The sequence below is a fragment of the Emydura macquarii genome, unplaced genomic scaffold, assembly GCF_026122565.2.
Source record: "Emydura macquarii macquarii isolate MOO-44397 ecotype Brisbane River unplaced genomic scaffold, CSIRO-AGI_Emac_v2 contig_2637, whole genome shotgun sequence".
Lineage (NCBI taxonomy): Eukaryota > Metazoa > Chordata > Testudines > Chelidae > Emydura > Emydura macquarii.
In genome coordinates this window covers 1-18,473 of record NW_027132774.1, presented here as the reverse complement: position 1 = coordinate 18,473, position 18,473 = coordinate 1, and the positions used below count along the sequence as shown (strand labels likewise).

General features: G+C 46.1%; 2 pseudogenes; both read left to right on the top strand.

Moving 5' to 3' along the window:
• The first annotated feature begins 2,793 nt into the window (after nucleotides 1-2,793).
• LOC137164014 (olfactory receptor 10A4-like) lies at nucleotides 2,794-3,723 on the top strand (annotated as a pseudogene).
• A 10,377-nt stretch (nucleotides 3,724-14,100) lies between these two features.
• Nucleotides 14,101-15,048, top strand: LOC137164018 (olfactory receptor 5AR1-like; annotated as a pseudogene).
• The last annotated feature ends 3,425 nt before the right edge of the window (nucleotides 15,049-18,473 follow it).

Genomic DNA, 18,473 nt, shown 5'->3' with positions numbered 1-18,473 from the left:
GCCACATTCAGTGGACCCCGGAGCGAGACCGGACGTTCCAGACCCTGCAACAAGCACTCTTCCGAGAGCCCGTCCTGTTCAGCCCAGACTTCAGCCGGCCCTTCGTAGTGCAGACCGACGCCTCGGCCATCGGACTCGGGGCCATGCTGACCCAAGTCTTCGATGGAGAGGAACACTCCATCCTCTACCTCAGCCGCAGGCTGTTCCCCTGCGAGGAGCGATACGCAACCGTGGCGAAGGAAGCGCTGGCCATAAAGTGGGCCCTGGAGGCATTATGCTACTACCTCCTGCGAAGCCCCTTTACCGTTGTCACCGACCACGCCCCCTTCTGCTGGCTTCAGACTATGAAGGACACCAATGCACAGATCATGAGATGGTACCTCGCCCTGCAGCCGTTTGCGTTTACCAGCCGGCACCGTGCAGGGTGCGACCATGCCAATGCTGTCGCTCTGTCCTGGATCGAAGAGGCGAGACCCGCCGGCCCAAGAGACCGGGAGCTGGACTTAAGGGTGTGTGTGTGTGGGGGGGGGCACTGTGGCCTCCCCTGGAGTCTGGCCCTGAGGGAGGGCCCCAGCGGCCTGGCTGGACCAAAGCAGGCCCAGCGGACAAGTCTGCCCGGGAACCAAAAGGCCGGGCCGTGACAGGATCGCCCAATCAGCAGTGGAGCGGAGCCCCTACAGGAAGGGGCAGTATAAGAGACCTGCCTCCGATGGTGGTCTCTCCCAGACTGAGCTCTGGGGCCGATGTGCTGTCCTGCCAGCTGAGGCCTAGGCCAGAGCGGAGACTCCAACCATCCCCGGACAAACCCGACCCTGGAGACTGGATAGGACCTTCACCTAGCTGGACCAGGCAACCCAGCCAGAGAGACTGGACCGAGCCCCCTGAACAACCCTGGTGGGAGATACCCCCCCTAAGGCTGGACGGGACCTAGAGGAGCTATCAGCCGCTGAGCCCCCAGAGACGGGGCAGGGCCTGGACAAGCTGCCTGAGGCCAAGCCATTGCCCGAGCCCTGTGATCTAGAGGAGCTGCCCCTCACAGACAAGCTCCCCGCCTTGCCGCCTGTGGACGAGGAGGGACTGGCGGGCCTACCTCGGACTGAGCGACCCTGAGGACCCTGATGAGCCAGGTATTTGGGGATATGGGAAGGAAGTGGCACAGGGACAGCCATAGTTAGTGGCTGGGACAGGGGCAAGCCCCATCGGCGAGTTGCGGTGGGAGCCCCGCCGACTGAGTGGCAATGCCTTTGCCACTACTAGGGCCCTGGGCTGGGACGCGTCCCCCTGCCCCCTTCCCTAGACACCCTGGGAGAGCCTCCTCCCGACCGCTCCTGAGAGCAGACCCACTGCTCGCCCGCCTTGCCTGAGGGCTGGGGCGATAAACTGTTTGCTTGCCCTGCCTAAGGGTTAGAGCAACTGACTGCTCGCTCCCCTGCCCTGCCTGAGGGCTGGGGCGATAGACTCTTTGCTTGCCCACCCTGCCTAAGTGCCAGGCTAAGCCCCACAAGAGAGCTAACTGTTCCCCCTTTAGGAAGGTGCTGTGGCCTCCCACGGAGTCTGGACCCGAGGGAGGGCCCCAGCGACCGGCCTGGAGAGGTTGGCCTTGTAATACATAGATAGATCAATAGATATTGCATGTGACTGCCCAGAGAGAAACATAAGGATGAATGGATGGATATATATTATATATGAAAGGACGGATAGATAGAGAGACCACTGGATTGATTATCCATGGGTTTAATTCTCTTCTCACTTCAACAGATGAAAATTAGGAGTAACTTTACTGAACAAAGTTGATTTACAACTGTGTAAAACTGAACTGAAAGGATAATCAAGCCTCTTCAGTAGACAAAAGGGAGTGTAGTTTCACTCCACTGCAGAACTGGAGCAGTGAACTGAAAGGAGAATACTGTGGAAATGTTGGCTGGCTTTTCCATCTTCTCTGAATAAATTTTTTCGGAGACTGCAGCTGTGGCTCCATAGAAATGTGGGTGCTGTGTAGACTGGTCTGGCTGGTGTTTTTGTGCATGCAGTATGTGTCTGTGTCCCTACATAAAATCCCCTATAGAGTGAAACCTAGATCAAGGTACTAAAGCGAAGCCACTTCAAATTTTGGACTAATCAGTTGAGCCAGGACTATTTGAAGGTTTGTAGGATCAAGCAAGCCCCAGTGGGTCTGTCTACACAGCACTTTGGACAGAGTGGGTGTGAGCTTCCCAGCCTGGATTGGCAGCATTGGGCTAGCTGGATTCCTGCTAGTGCTTGCAGAATAACTGTGAGGATGCCACTTTGAAGGGGTGGTAGAGGCTGGCGCTCAGGATCTGAAGACTAGGGAGATGGGTGGGTCAAAACAGGCCCCACTAACCAGTGTCTGCCGAGCCAGGTTGGGAGACTCTCTCCTGCCTGCGCCAAAGTGCTGTGAAGACACACCCAATGTTGTCTGGCTGGCTAAAGGGCGCCAGGGGTATCCGCCTGTGTAACCAGAACTAGCAAACAGGAAATGAAGCCCGGTCATCTCCTCGTTTTAAAGACCAGGGAGATCCAGGCTGACATTCTCAGAACCGATCACTGTTCTGGGTGTCCAAGTTGTGACACCGCGAGCCTGGCTTTGTAACTGACATCAAAGGGATCTGTGGGTTCTTACTGGCACTGCGCATCAACCACCAGATATCTTGCAAATGGACGCACCATCGAAAATTGGTGTGTCAGAGATCATATCTATGTATTTCTTATAGCATTCACCCAACTGACCCAGTTCATGAAGAATTTTATTATGATAGGAAACAGTCGTAGGCCATGGCTAGCAGGAACCACACAGTGGTGACAGAGTTCTTCTTTGTGCCTTTCTTCAACCTCCTGATACTCCGCGTTTCCCTTTTTTCCTGGTGATGCTGATGTACCTCCATACCATAGTGGGGAATATGCTCATCATGCTCACAGTGGTGGACCCTGCCCTTCGCTCCCCCATGTATTTCTTCCTCTGGAACTTGTCCTCCCTGGAAATCGGTTACACCTCGTCCACCATCCCCAAGATGCTGGTGAACTTCCTCTCCAAGGACCAGAGCATCTCCTCCCTGGGCTGTGCCACACAAATGTATTTCTTCTCCTTCTTGGGGATCACAGAGTGCTGCCTACTGGCTGCCATGTCCTACGACCGTTACGTGGCCATATGTCACCCTCTGCACTACACGGCCATGATGAGCAGAGCTGTGTGTCTCCAGCTCCCAGCGGTGTGCTGGCTCATTGGGTTGCTGGTGGGTGTCGGGCAGACAACTTTCATATTCACTCTGCCCTACTGCGGGCCAAACAGGATCAACCACCTCTTCGGTGACCTGCCCCTGCTGCTGAAGCTGGCCTGAGCAGATACCTACAAGAATGAAATAGCTGTGTACACCATCGCTATCACCTTCATCATGGTGCCCTTCCTGCTCATCTTTGTGTCCTACGTCCACATCCTCCAGGCTATCCTCAGTTTTGTGTTCACTGCGGGCCGGAGCAAAACCTTCTCCACCTGCTCCTCCCACCTCCTTGCGGTGACCTTGTTTTATGGGTCTGCCATCGTGATATCTAAGGCCCAAATCCAGCTACTCACTCAACACGAACAAACTTCTTTCCCTGTTCTACACCGTGGTGTCTCCAGTTCTCAATCCTTTGATCTACAGCCTGAGGAATAAGGAGATGAAGGAAGCCCTAAGACGGGTGATGGCCAGCAAAATATTGGTTTGAATACTGGGAGGGTAGGATTGATTTTTTTTTTTTTTTTTTTTTTTAATCTTGTGATGGATTTGGAGTTGTCTGTAGTAGCCCGATCTATGAATTGTATGGCAATTATATTCATTACTTATGAATTCTCAGTTATCACCCTGAGGTATTGACAGGTTCTTCTCTCAAGGTCAGGCCCAATATTATTAAAATTACTGTTCAGTTGGAACTCCCGATGGGCACAGTTGCAACACTCACACTGTCGGAAACCTTCTGTATTTGTTATAGTTCATTAATATATTGCACCGACACTCTAACCCAGCAAGGTAGATAGAGATACTACAGAATATCCATTGACTCTCACCGTTCCTTCCAGAACAACCGCAAATGTTAGCCATCACCTTCCTCATCACCATCACCTTCCTCCTTGTCACCAGCGGCCATCATCTTGGCACCTCCCATGGGTGATGTCTCTCTCTCGTCCTGGCCACATGCTGGGTTGCAACTTTTATAATATGTTGTGCAGGCTACAGGCCTGCAGCCTCCTGGCATTACTGATGAATAAAATAAGGGCAAAAGCGATCTCTGTGGGTACGCTTTAGCAATCTAGGAATACTGTATCTTTTGTCTGAAGAGTGAAAAGAGATTTTTTTTGTGCACATTTCAGGTTACTTCAACAGCCAGATGTTCAGGAAACTACCCAGGAAGATGGACAGTAGTTCAGATGAGAGCTTCTCACCAAGGACAATTAACTGTGATATGCTGCCTCTGCCCACCCATAGCGAGCCTGGTAGACCAGCTTTCCCAGGCGTGAATCCCTCCCCCTCTGAAGAGAGGGAACTCAAAAGACTGAGGGGGTTTCAAGAAAGCCACTTCCCAAAGAGAGGAGAGCCTGGTTTGCTGAGGTGGTTTAAGGGGTGAAATTGCCTCCTGACCTCCAGAGACAATTCCTAGAGGAAGCTTAGCCTTTCTGAGGGGCTTTAATACTTGTCTCTGGCTATGCCGTGTTCCTACCTTAAGATTAAACAATACTTTGTTTTAAGACGGCTGTTTTGCATCACTGTTATCACCGCAGGTCATGGCTCCCCAGGGGGCATGACCTTGTACTGAGTCCAGTCGGACCTGCTGAGCAATCCTGCTGTCACCCAAGAATCTGATCTGGAAGTGGGAGAATCCCAGGATTCCACACCAGCGAGGTGAAAGCTCCTGGCCTGACACCTGGAGGTGGGTCATAGAACCATAGAATCCCAGAATATTGGGTTGGCAGGGACCTCAGGAGGTCATCTAGTGCAACCCCCTACTCAAAGCAGGACCAACCCTGACTAAATCATCTAGGTCCATTCAGTGACACCCAGAGAAGGACAGAGGTACATCGCACCTTGAAGTGAAACAATTCTTTTCTTTTCTCTCTACCTTCTTACTTTTTTGCCCATTCCCTCTCTTTTTCATTTTCTGCATTTTTAACATTTTTTCTCTTTTCCATTATTTTCTTTTTTTCTTTTCTTCTCTTTCTCTCCCCCTCTTCCCACAGCCATCCCTGCTTTTTGTTTTTAATGAGGTTGTTGAATGAATCAAACTCCTTGATGCATTTTTATTCACTCGTTCACTGCACTTTGAAACAGGAGTAGATGAAAGAGCACTAGGGAATTTTAGTGCACGGCCGCTCAGTCTACGGGGACACGTAGTGTGTGGCATGCTAGTGAGGGGTAGATTTACACTCTGGCTTGCCATGAACTAAGCCCTCCCTATACTACAGAGTTAGGTTGACATAAGACATCTTGCATCAAGCTAACTGTGTAACCAGACACACTACAGTGTTCCTCCTGCTGCTGTAACTCACCCATTATGCCCATCTAATAAAGCCACTTCGGCGAGAGGCATAAGGCTTAGGTCAATGTAGTTCGGGCAACGCAGCATCTGTATAGACACTGTTACTTGCATCGTTTGTTGGCTGTCAGCATATAGCATATCTAGCTATCCCTCCATACTCATAGAAGATTAGGGTTGGAAGGGACCTCAGGAGGTCATCTAGTCCAGCCCCCTGCTCAAAGCAGGACCAACTCCAACTAAATCATCCCAGCCAGGCCTTGGTCAAGCCTGGCCTTAAAACCCCTAAGGATAGATTCCACCACCTCCCTAGGTAATGCATTCCAGTGTTTTACCACCCTCCTAGTAAATCCTTCACCATCCTCCTAGTAAAACCTCCTTCTGTATAATAATCTGGCCAGACACCTAATTGTCTTTTTTGTTGTCTCTGTCCATCAGGATGTCTGTCCATTTTTTCCTCCTTCTGCTGTTTCTCCATGCTGCGCTTTGGTCTGCCTGTCCCTGTGTAAATCTGCCTTACAAACTGTTCATCTATCCAAACATCTTTGTCCACCCGGCTAAATGTGTTTACACTCCCCTTAGCTATCCATCATAACACACCCATCTCTGTGGCAAGTGGACTTCAGCGGGCCAGGCTACTGAGTGGCAACATGTCACAGTCACAGGTGCTAAATTAAATGTAAAGCTATAGCCTAATCTTGGGTAACTAAGGAATATCCCTTCTCACGCTGTGTGCAGCTAATTTCACAGGCAAAGCCGGTGGGAATTGGAGCCGATAAAGTTATTGCAATGTGAATGTAACACACTGCTACCTGCAGCCGTGACAAGGGAATAAACTTTAACAAGATCTGTCTCTGTCCCTGGTGGCTGAGCAGAGAAGTGGCAATGAACATCTGTCCATAGCGTGGGAGGTGCTGGACCTTAAGGATGCAGCTGTTTCTATATGTCTGACCACAGATCTGCAGTGACAGATCCCCAGCAGGGAGGAGTCCTGATCAGTTTCATCTGGAACATGTTAATTTCACCGATGCTTTGCTTAGGAAAAAATAATTCGAAAACTGAAACAAAGCCCTGCTTCATTATGTGCTGGTTAAAACCATCCTGTTAGCAACACAGCTAGTACAATGAAATCTCACCAATTAGCCCCCTGTGACACTGTAGAGATTTACAGTAGCAAACACAAAGAGTGTCATAGGCCTTAATGAGACGCTGAGAAGTCTTCAACCGAGCTGAGGCCTGGGCGTTGCCTGGAGATCTGAAAACACAGTATTCTTATCAGCAAGTTAAAGAAGTATGGGTTGGATGAATGGACTATAAAATGGATAGAGAACTGGCTAGAGCATAGAGCTCAATGAGTAGTGATCAATGGCTCCATGTCTAGCTGGCAGTCGGTCACAAGCAGACTGCCCCAGGGGTCAGTCCTGGGGCCGGTTATGTTCAACATCTTCAGTAATGATCTGGAAGATGGGGTAGATTGCACCCTCAGCAAGTTTGCGGATGACACTAAGCTGGGGGAGTGGTAGATACCTGGAAGGTAGGGATAGGATACAGAGTGACCTAAACAAACTGGAGGATTGGGCCAAAAGAAATCTAATGAGGTTCAACAAAGAAAAGTGCAGAGTCCTCCACTTGGGAAGGAAGAATCCCATGCACAGCTATAGGCTGGGGACCGATGAGCTAGGCAGCAGTTCTGCAGAAAAGGACCTGGGGGTAACAGTGGATATAAAGCTGGATATGAGTCAGCAGTGTGCCCTGGTTGTCAAGAAGGCTAATAGCATATTGGGCTGCATTAGGAGGGGCATTGCCAGCAGGACGCGGGAAGTGATTATTCCCCTCTATTCGGCATTGGTGAGGCTGCATTTAGAGTATTGTGTCCAGTTTTGGGCCCCCCACTACAAAAAGGGTGTAGACAAGTTGGAGAGAGTCCAGCGGAGGGCAACAAAAATGATTAGGGGCCGGAGCACAGGACTTAGGAGGAGAGGCTAAGGGAACTGGGCTTGTTTAGTCTGCAAAAGAGAAGAATGAGGGGGGATTTGATAGCAGCCTTTAACTACCTGAAAGGGGGTCTCAAGTTGCAGTTGGGGAAGTCTAGGTTGGACATTAGGAAAAAGTTTTTCACTAGGAGGGTGGTGAAGCACTGGAATGGATTACCTAGGGAGCTGGTGGACTCTCCATCTTTAGAGGTTTTTAAGCTGAGGCTTGACAAAGCCCTGGCTGGGATGATATAGCTGAGGTTAGTCCTGCTTTGAGCAGGGGTTGGACTAGATGACCTCCTGAGGTCCCTTCCAACTCCAATATTCTATGATTCCATCTCCATTCTCTTTAGAACCTTATTTCAGGTAGTTGAAGGCTGCTATCAAATACCCCCTTATTCTTCTCTTCTGTAGACTGAATAAGGCCAGTTTCTTCAGCTTCTCCTCATAAGTCATGTGCCCCAGCCCCCTAATAATTTTTGTTCCCCTCTGCTGAACTCTCTCCAATTTATTCACATCCTTTCCAAAACTGAAGACAGGACTCCAAATGGGGCCTCAACAGTGCCGAATAGAGGGGAATAATCACTTCCCTCGTTCTGCTGACAATGCTCCTACTAATGCAGCCCAATGTGCCATTAACCTTCTTGGCAATAAGGGCTCCCTGTTGACTTATATCCAGATTCTTGTCCATTGTAACCCGCAGATCCTTTACTGCAGAACTGCTGCCTTGCCAGTCGGCCCCCAGTCTGTAGTGCAGGAGAACAAGGAGCAATGATCTCAAATTGCAGTGGGGGAGGTCTATGTTGGATATTAAGGAAAAAGTTTTTCACTAGGAGGGTGGAGAAGCACTGGAATGGGTTACCTAGAGTGGAATCTCCATCCTTCTAGGTTTTTAAGGCCTGTCTTAACAAAGCCCTGGCTGGGATGATTTAGTTCAGGTTGGTCCTGCTTTGAGCAGGGGATTGGACTAAATGACCCCATGAGGTTCCTTCCAACCCATATCTTCTATGATTATGATCTCAAGAGATCAGCCTCATAGCCAGTCAACATATGTTTTAGATCTTACCCAATAATCACGCTGCTGCCAATCCTTTAGTAAGTAAAAATCTAAAGTTGTATTTAAGAGAGAAAACAAGAGAATTATAATGGTTTATAGATCAGATACATACAATAATTACAATGTTCTTATATCAGGTTTGTAGCAGTGATGTTATAGACTGCTGGCTTGTAAAGTATCTGATAATTTCCGAAAGATTGGAAGGTCCTCAGTGCATAGTCCAATATTCTCCTTTTAGTTGTAAATCCACAGTCCATGGAATCCGAGCAGGAAAGAGGCAACATGGAGATTCTTCAGGAGTTTTTATATCCTCTGCCATGTGCTTGGCATTTTACTGTCCCAAACAAAGCCCGCAGCACAGCTTCTGGAAAGTTACAGGCACATGATTGGGGGCTGGAGCACAGGACTTATGAGGAGAGGCTGAGGGAACTGGGCTTGTTTAGTCTGCAAAGAGAAGAGTGAGGGGGGATTTGATAGCGGCCTTTAACTACCTGAAAGGGGGTTCCAGGGAGGATGGGGCTAGGCTGTTCTCGGTGGTGGCAGATGACAGAACAAGGAGCAACGGTCTCAAGTTGCAGTTGGGGAGGTCTAGGTTGGACATTAGGAAAAAGTTTGTCACTAGGAGGGTGGTGAAGCACTGGAATGGGTTACCTAGGGAGGTGGTGGAATCTCCATCCTTAGAGGTTTTGAGCTGAGGCTTGACAAAGCCCTGGTTGGGATGATATAGCTGAGGTTAGTCCTGCTTTGAGTAGGGGTTGGACTAGATGACCTCCTGAGGTCCCTTCCAACTCTAATATTCTATGATTCTATGATGGAGTCCAGGGTCACATGAGCATATCTGATGTCATTACATAGCTTGCTGACTCTCAGGAGCAACTATTGGCCATAACCATGCTAAGGCATCCACAGGAAGACTTACTGGGTGGGATAAGTTTCTTCTATGGCCTATTGTCAGAGTGAAGTGTCTTTAATGGGCCATCAACACATAGCTATCGGCTTCAATGTAGATTTTACCTTGTGGATGTTACCGTAGGAGCAAACACATTTGGCATACAGTTATATAGACAATATTTATAGCTTCAGAAACAGTGATAATACATGGACTAAAATAGGATAATCTGACTTAGCAAATCATAACTTTTCCATTGACATCTTACATGATATACTTTGTACAAGTTTTCTTGAAATTGTCTAACTGTGGCAATATCATTGATATAAAGGGTCAGATTTCATCACAGGTCGCTATTAGCATCTACATGGGGAACAAATATTTAATAATGGGCTCTTCAGTCTAGCAGAGAAACCTATAACATGCTCAAACGGCTGGAAATGGAAATTAGACAACTTCATACTGGAAATAAGGGCTACATTTTTAACTGTTGAGAGTAATTAATCATGGAAACAACTTAAAAAGGGCCATGATGGATTCTCCATCACTGGCAATTTTAAATCAAGATTAAATCAAGATTTTCTAAAAGATCTGCTCTAGGAATTACTTTGGGGGAAATTCTATACCCAGTGCTATTCAGGAGGTCAGACTAGATGATCACAGTGGTCTCCTCTGGCACTGAAAGCACTGAATTTATTAAAGAGATAGTGGGCCAAATAGTTGGTCCATTCAATCAAGAAGTCAATGAGATACTTCTTCTTGTTTCAAAAGGTAGCAGATCGGGCTCTCACTTCTCTGGGCGTAAATGCAGAGTAAGTTTATAGTCAATAGGGAGATACATCCTTGAAATTCTTTAACATGAGGCTGTAGATAGATAGATTAGATAGATAGATAGCGTTTTCTCTGCCAAGCACTTTTTTTCTATGACTTAATCACGTGGGTTGTTGTATTCCCACTGGTCTGATCATAAGCATAAATTTCTTGTGACTCTTCTAGAGATTTTAATAGAATTCAAATAAGTCAACCATGCTTCTTGTCAAGGTCTGACCTATCTTACTTCATCTCTCTTGGGCATCTCTTTAATTCTTTTGTCACATTGCACCTGCCTCTCAAAAGCTGGTGTATCCCCTAAAAGCAGTGATAGTTAGTCTGGAGAAAATCTTGATTTTATGTTTGAGACAGATGCAGCCATGTATCCTACAATAGAACAAACTCCTCTCTGCTGCGCATCCAATGTGGTCTCTTCAAACACAGTTTTTGAGCTTTGCCATAACACCCTGATAAAACAAGCACCTGTTCCGAAGATACTTGATATTCTGCTGACTTTACCTGGATTCCGAATGTTAGTATAAGGTATTTAAAACTATATTGTCTTGTTGATTTCTTAGTTATTCTGTCTGTATGGTGTCAAGTGTAATTGATTTTAGGTCAACACTGCCACAGAATTCCTTAGCACAAGGTCTGGATTATACTTTATTTTAGCCTGACACTGAAAAGAGTTTTGGTCCATACCTTCACTGAAATATTGCCAATCATAGTACTGAAGTTAAATGAAGAACTCACCAAAGCAGGCACTGTGCCTCAGGGGAAGTGCTTGACGATTGGGTCCAAAACTTCTAAGTGTTTAGCAATCAAGTTATTCTTCCCTTCCACCCCACAAAAGTATTTGCTCTGTCCAAAAAAAAAAAAAAAAAAAAAAAAAAGCCTGGAAACCTGTAAAGATCATGAGGACATTTATTGAAAAGAATCAGCCCATTGCCAGAAAATCATAGAAATGTAGGCCTGGAGGGGACCTCGAGAAGTCATCTAGTCCATTCTGCAGCACTGAGTCAGGATTAAGTATGCCTAGACATTCCCTGACAGGTGCTTGAGACATGTTATTCACAGGTATAAGTGTTGTCTGCATCATCAGAACATTAACAGGGATATTGTGAACCAGTGATCTGAGAGACAGAGAGAGATTTTAAAGAGTTTCATGTGTGACATATACCCCTGAGTACCCTCCCCCACCCACATCTGCTGGGGATTTATGATTTGTTTTAAAACGCTTTGTCTCCCCTGCTGCAGAGCTTAATAGTAACACAACCAACAGTTAAAACTGACCAGTTAACTGTGGAAACACAGACAATGATTCTACACAGATAGCTGCTCTCTGAAAATTACAGCAATCTCATTGAATAATATTTGCTCTGTAAGCTCTTTTACTTACAGTGACCTTATATGATATTTGTGATAATAATGGGCAAAAGAAATTTCAGAGGGAAGTTTGATTTTAGGGTATCGCAGTCCCTTGAAGAAAAATATCTTTACAAACCCTATAGAATATCCAAGAAGGAAAATCTACCTACCTACCTACCTATCTTTTAACCTGTGTCCTGAAGCCTTAGAAGGAAGGAGCTTAACACTGTCACCTGTGCATGAAATGTGGGAAAATCTCCCAGACCATCATAAGAACTGCAGACGTGCAAGCATTCCATTGTAGAGGGAGGTGTCTGTCATCATCTCTTGGACAGCAAAGGGCTGAATGGACCAAGCCTTGTTTGCATTCATGACGGTTTTGAGCACTTTGGTGAAATTTTGAGTTTGGGTGGCATAAAATGCAATTGACAGTGTTGGAAGATCTAAGAAAAAGAAATCGACTGAATGTGCCAGGGGTCACTCTGCCAAAAATTCCCATCAGGTACAGAAGGGAAAGGGAGCAGAACTAGAAAGGAGGGGAAAGATTGCTGCTTGTTGCTGAGAGTGAGGCTTTTCTCCAGAACAAACTGATCTCTCCCCAAGAGCTGAGCTGAGAAAGTTGGAGTTGGGGAACAGGGAATGTGCCACAACTCATAGGCCGCTAACATCGGCTCAAGGAGGGATGAGGTTGGGGCTGCTCGTGAGATGTCTTGGGGGAGTCTGACATCATAGAACTTGTTAATGAATTCATGGTTGGTTTTCTGAAATCCAGTCTGTTGTCTTCCTCCCACTTCCCCACCACAAATAAAGTTCTCTGTGCTTGCCGGTTGGTTGCCCACCGTGGTGACTATAGGTTCCCTGATTTCTGGTTTGGGGCTAGAGCTGGTGTGAATGAAGTCTTTAATGAAAGTCATAGAAAAATTGAACCTGGTCTTTTTGGCCACTAATGACACCTGACAAAAAGGGTTACATAGTAAATGGTTTATTTGGTTTTGCTTGCCAGGTTTTAATCAAAATATGGATGAAATCCACATTAAAATATCTATTTTAAAAATACATCATGCATTGTTTTAACTGTTATTTTCCATCCAGCTCTACCTCACATCCAAACATTAGAAAAACAGGAAATGCTTTGTAAGGGTTCCACCAACATTGTAACGGAATTATCTGAACAGCTGTAGGTTGTTGACTTAGATTCCCATGAAGAGATCCCAAATGCCATTCATCGGATGGAAGAGACTCACATGTAGGGTGATGAATCATGAATACACTGTGATATAGCAAAGGCAGAAGGCTGTAGGAAAGTGATTGAATGCAGAGATATAAGCCTCAGAATGCTCCGGGCTCTGTTCCCTGCAGTTTAGCTGAGGGTTGTTAGGGGGCAATTAGGAGCAGCTGGGGGCAATTAGGGACCAGCCAGGTGCTCCATAAAAATCCTCCGCCCCCCAGACAGACAAGGTACAAGCTGGGAGGAGTAGAAGTGCTGTGCTGTGAGGAGGGACAGACCAGAGTGCAGAGATTCTGTGGAGGAAGGTACCAGGCTCAAGAAGCCATAAGGAGGGGGAAAACTAGCCCAGGGGAAGAGAAGTGCAGTTGGGAGCACGGTGCCAGCAGCACATAGCTGCTTCTCATAGGGCCCCTGGGCTGGGACCCGGAGGAGTGGGTGGGCCCAGGTCCCTACCCCTCCTTGGGGAAGATGGGGTGACTGAAGATGCCCTGACCCACTACAAGCCACCAGAGCGTGAGACCCGCTAGGGGGGAGTTGGCTGCCTACCACAACACGTACACAAAAGGTTAATTATAGAACAGTTGAAATGAACAATTAATTGTTATCAAGGGGGCTACACTGGGAGGAAGTTACTACTCAACATGAGTAAGGATGGCAGAATCAGACATTTAATTCACAATCCAGCTAAACTTTAAGCAACTTTTAGTTAAAAGAAATAACAAAGCCATACATTTTTACTCAGATTTACTCTGTCAGTACTCAAGCAAATATCCCATTAAATGTCCCCAAGTAAGGATATTCTGTATAGACATTAAAACTTTCAACTGAATAATTGAAGTTTCTTAGAAGCAGAAATGGTGATGAAATAAATCGTGTGTGTGTGTGTGTGTGTGTGTGTGTGTGTGTGTGTACACTGATTCATACACTGAAAGGAATATAATTAAAGACCCATTTTGACCACCCTTTTATACATCAACGGCATTGCTCATGAAGGATGTTGCCAGTGTCTTACTCAGCCAAGAAGAGTCTTGAATCCAGATTTTAGGGGGAAGTTGATTAATTTGGGCTTGATAGTAAAATTTTAAAAAAAGCCACCTGAGGCCAGATTTTTAACTGTATCTAGATACCTAGTTGGACTTTCCAAAACATCTGAGTGACTAACCCTCATTGGTTTAAAGACCTTTTAGGAGAAGCTTCAATGTATCTTCTATATTTGACTCCTTTTACCTTTTATCTTGGTCTATTTTCTATGGGAAATGTCAGCTATGGAGCCAGTAAGAGAGGGAACCACACAACTGTGACAGAATTCATCCTACTGGGGCTTGGAAGAGGAGCAGGGTTTCAGACTGTTCCCTTTATGATGTTCCTGGTGATTTACATGATAACCATGCTGGGAAACACCATCCTGGTCCTCATCATTACAGCCAACTCTCAACTTCACACCCCCATGTACTTCTTCCTCATGAATCTGTCACTTTTAGACCTCTCCTACTCCTCCGTCATTGCCCCCAGAGCCATGGCAAGCTGCACTGCAGGAAGCAAAGCCATTTCCTACAGTGGATGTGCCACCCAATTCTTTTTCTTCACTCTCTTCCTCACCACTGAAGCGTTTTTCCTGGCAGCGATGGCCTACGATCGCTATACACCGCCATCTGCAACCCACTCCGGTATCCCATCGCCATGTCCAAGTGGGTTTGCGTTCAGCTGGTGGTGGGATCCTATATCGGCAGCTGCGTGAATGCCATGGTGCAAACCGGCTTCACCTTTACCCTGAACTCCTGTGGCTCTAATGAGATTGACCATTTCTTCTATGATGGCCCTCCCTTGATTAGTCTGTCCTGCAGTGACACGTATGTCAATAATCTTGTGATGTTTACCCTATGCGGCTTCATCATAGCAGTCACTTCCCTCATTGTCCTCATCTCCACCATCCTCAGGATTCGCTCTGCCGAGGGCAGGCACAAAACCTTCTCCACCTGCACCTCCCACATGGTGGCTGTGACTTTATTTTATGGGACCACTGCTTTCATGTATGCCCAGCCCACTTGGCTATCTTCTCTGTACCAAAGAAAAGCAGTGTCCGTGTTTTATACCCCTTTTCATTCCCATGTTGAATCCCCTCATCTACAGCCTTAGAAACAAGGATGTGAAAAATGCTTTGAGAAGGACTATGGGCAAGAAATGTTTGAGAAAATGAACACTGTCTTGAACATAGAGATGAAATTGAGTGGGTCAATGTACTATGCAACACAACAAGTTCTGACGAAGTTTGTATTTTTTAGGGTGGGTGGGGTCGGGGGAGTAGTTTTTCCAGGTATAAACAAATAAATCTTTGGGACCCACTGTCTCTCTTTGTCTCTGTCTCTGTGTGTGTCTCTCTCTCCTTCTGTGTGGCTGTCACTCTTCTCTCTGTGTCTGTCTTGCCCATCCTAGCTTACTAGCTGACCTGTGGAACTCATTGCCACTGGATATAATGCAGTCAAATATATTCCTAGAATTCTAAAATAGGTTTGATCTTTATAGGGACTTCATGTTTCAGGATATGCATCAGCTACTGCCTGTCTGAGATTGTGGAGTAAATTTTGTCCATGATTTATCATGCAATTCTTCTGTCTTTGAAACAGCTGACACTGGCCGACACCAGAGACAGGACGTTGCTTCATGGCTATTCCCTTGTTCTTGTAACATTCCAGAACACTGACCATAGAACATATTTAAGACAATAAAGTATTTCTATATACATTCACATATTTGCATTTCTTTGAGTTGGAATCACCTCACTCCAAATCCTTCAATAATGTAAATTGGGTGAGCAAATCTGATTTCTGTTTATCCAATGATTTACATCTGTTCAAGATTTAGCCCTTGAATTTTCCTGATTCCTATTGGGGTAGCAGTTTGAAATGGTTAACAATATGACACCTGTATCAGATAATGAAAACTGATAAAGTCCATGTTAAACTGAATCACCTAAGTATAATATTTCTATGTCATGTCTGCACCACAACTCAATAAAGCAAGTAGTCTTGATTCAAATCTCACACATATTTGTGTAAATAAGGAACCTTCACTCATCGAGGTGTAAATCACTAGTAGCCATAGGCAAATCAGTGGGTCTGATTCTCCTCTCACTCCTCCTGACATAAATCAGGAGTCACTGCACTGAAGTAAATGCATTTACATGTTCTAAAGCTTGTAAATCAGGAGCAACGCCATGGAAGTCAATGGGCTTGACTCCTCTGTCACTCACCTCTTTGTAAATCAGGAGTAACTTCACTGGAGCCTACGGGCCTGAGTTATCTCTCATTCAGCCTGACTTAAATCAGGAGTCCCTCCACTGTAGTAAATACATTTACACTGTTCTAAAGCTTGTGTAAATTGGCGGAGAATCAGGCCCAAGTGCTCTACATTTTTTCCCTTTTGATTTGGTCATGAAATGAAAATCACACCTTGACCCCAAGCCTGCCGCATTTTTTGAGGTTAACATCACCTTGGCTTCAGGGGAGATATTGGTGCGTTATGTATTGCCAGATCAAGCTCAAACTGAGGATTTACCATGGAAATCCCAGATTGTTCACCTGCAACCCTAATTAATTAAATTCTGAATGTACCATTTGAAAAAAAGTATCTAAGAATGAAGTTATACGAGTTGCCTTTATTTTCAGTATGTGAATTCCTTTCTTCACTGCTGTTTGGCAAAGCATAAACTAAGAGATGCAAAGGTCCCTCCCCAAGGAAAGGAAGGACCTGCCACAGATACAGCCTGAGAGGGAAGCTTTCCCCTCTCCCTGTCATATAAATTCTGGACTTTGGGAATCCCCTTGGTGTTTTGGTTTGGACTACCCCAGCAGGGGACAGCCCTGGGACTGAGCTGGCCTGAGGGTGGGGGTGGGTGCGTACCACAGGAGGAGGCAGTTGCTGTCTGAGGAAGAGGGCTATATCACTACAAGCTGCCAACAGAAAATGCCTTGTAGGGAACACACCCCCTTCACACTGTCTTAACCCAAACGGTGGCTCTGGGACAATCACAGGGGGGAGGGGGAGAAAGGAAGTGGCCCCGGCAGGACAGCATTAAGTGGGGCGATCCAGATAGCAAGTGTGAAAAATTGGGAGAGGGGCATAATAGGCACCTATATAAGAAAAACTCCCGAATATCGGGACTGTCCCTATAAAATCAGGACATCTGGTCACCCTAACCTTAAGCAGCCTTGGCTATCAGATCATTGTCAGGCCTCCAAGGGTCCTGAGTCAGAGCCCAGTGGAGTGGGAGGGCTGAGGGCCCCTACCAACAACCCTCCCTCTATGTTACCGGTTTTAGCCCTGACCAGTAGGCCACACTACCTGATCAAACAACCCCTGAGTGAGGACTGTCCCAGGATGTGATTTTGCAGCTATGCAGCTCAATTCAAACAGTCCCTCGTGTGTACACAGCTATTCCTACAGGAAGATATTTATACTGATATTGCTTATTCCTGTGAATTTACATTTGAAGTTCCCATAGTCATTGTCAATTGCGAATGACTGAGTAAAACTACCACACTGGAATATTAATTCATGGTATGAGACTACATTGGTGTAAATAAGCTCTTAATCAATGCTACTATAGCTGCACAACAGGTCAGCTTTTAAAGGTAGTTTGGCACCTAGTAGGATTTTCAAAAGCACCTCGGAGCCTAATTTCCATTGATTGCTGTGGGTGTTCAGTGAAAGGCAATAATGATGATATCCATGCGTTGACAATCCTTTTTCCATAATAATTTCCCGTGGCCTTGCTACACTAGAAAGCTTTATATACAAAGTTCTGCCAGTATAGTAACACCAACTAGAGCTGGGGTTTTTGTTGTTGTTTTGATGGAATGTTTTTTCTGTTAGAAAATGTTAATTAATTGAAAATGAATGTTCTATTGGATTGTGATAGTTCTGACAAAAATCCGATAGAAACCAGCCATAGTTGGAGGCTCATGTGCCTTCCGGTGTCCCTGCATCTGGGCCAGTCCACCAGGAGGAGATAACTTGGAGAACAGGGCTTCCAGGTTCCCAAAATTTTCTCTTTGCTCTCTGGGCCTCGAGTGGTTTGTGAAGTGTTCGACGCTGTGAAAAGGTCAAAAAGCATTTTTTCTAAACAACTTTTGGGAATTCTTGGTCCGTGGGAAATTTCAAAATTTTTTGTTCTTCAGCAGAACAGTTTTTTTTCTTTTTTGAAATTTCAGAATTTCCCACAGAATTTGAGTTTCCGGACAACTCTACCACTGACAAAATTAATGTAGAAGATGTAGTCGGTTATTTGGCTGTGTTTGTGTTCTCTCTGTGTACTGCCCAGCTCTGCCGCAGTGAGCTGACACAGTAGACCTCGATCGAACTGCACACTAGGACCACCGACTCAAGCAAAGGCACATGGCCGGTTTATTGTTGATGAAGCACGGTCCTGGTATCCCGTAGACTCTACAGGACCACTAATACATGTATGCCCGTTACAATGGACCAGCTCAGCGAATGGCAGTACTTTCCATTCCCCCCTGGGCTGGACAAAGACACCCCCTCTGGGGCGCCTCTTTATACACTAATACTAACAAGTTAAGTATTGCCCCTCTGATGTGGCCAGTTACCTCCCTTTACCTTGTA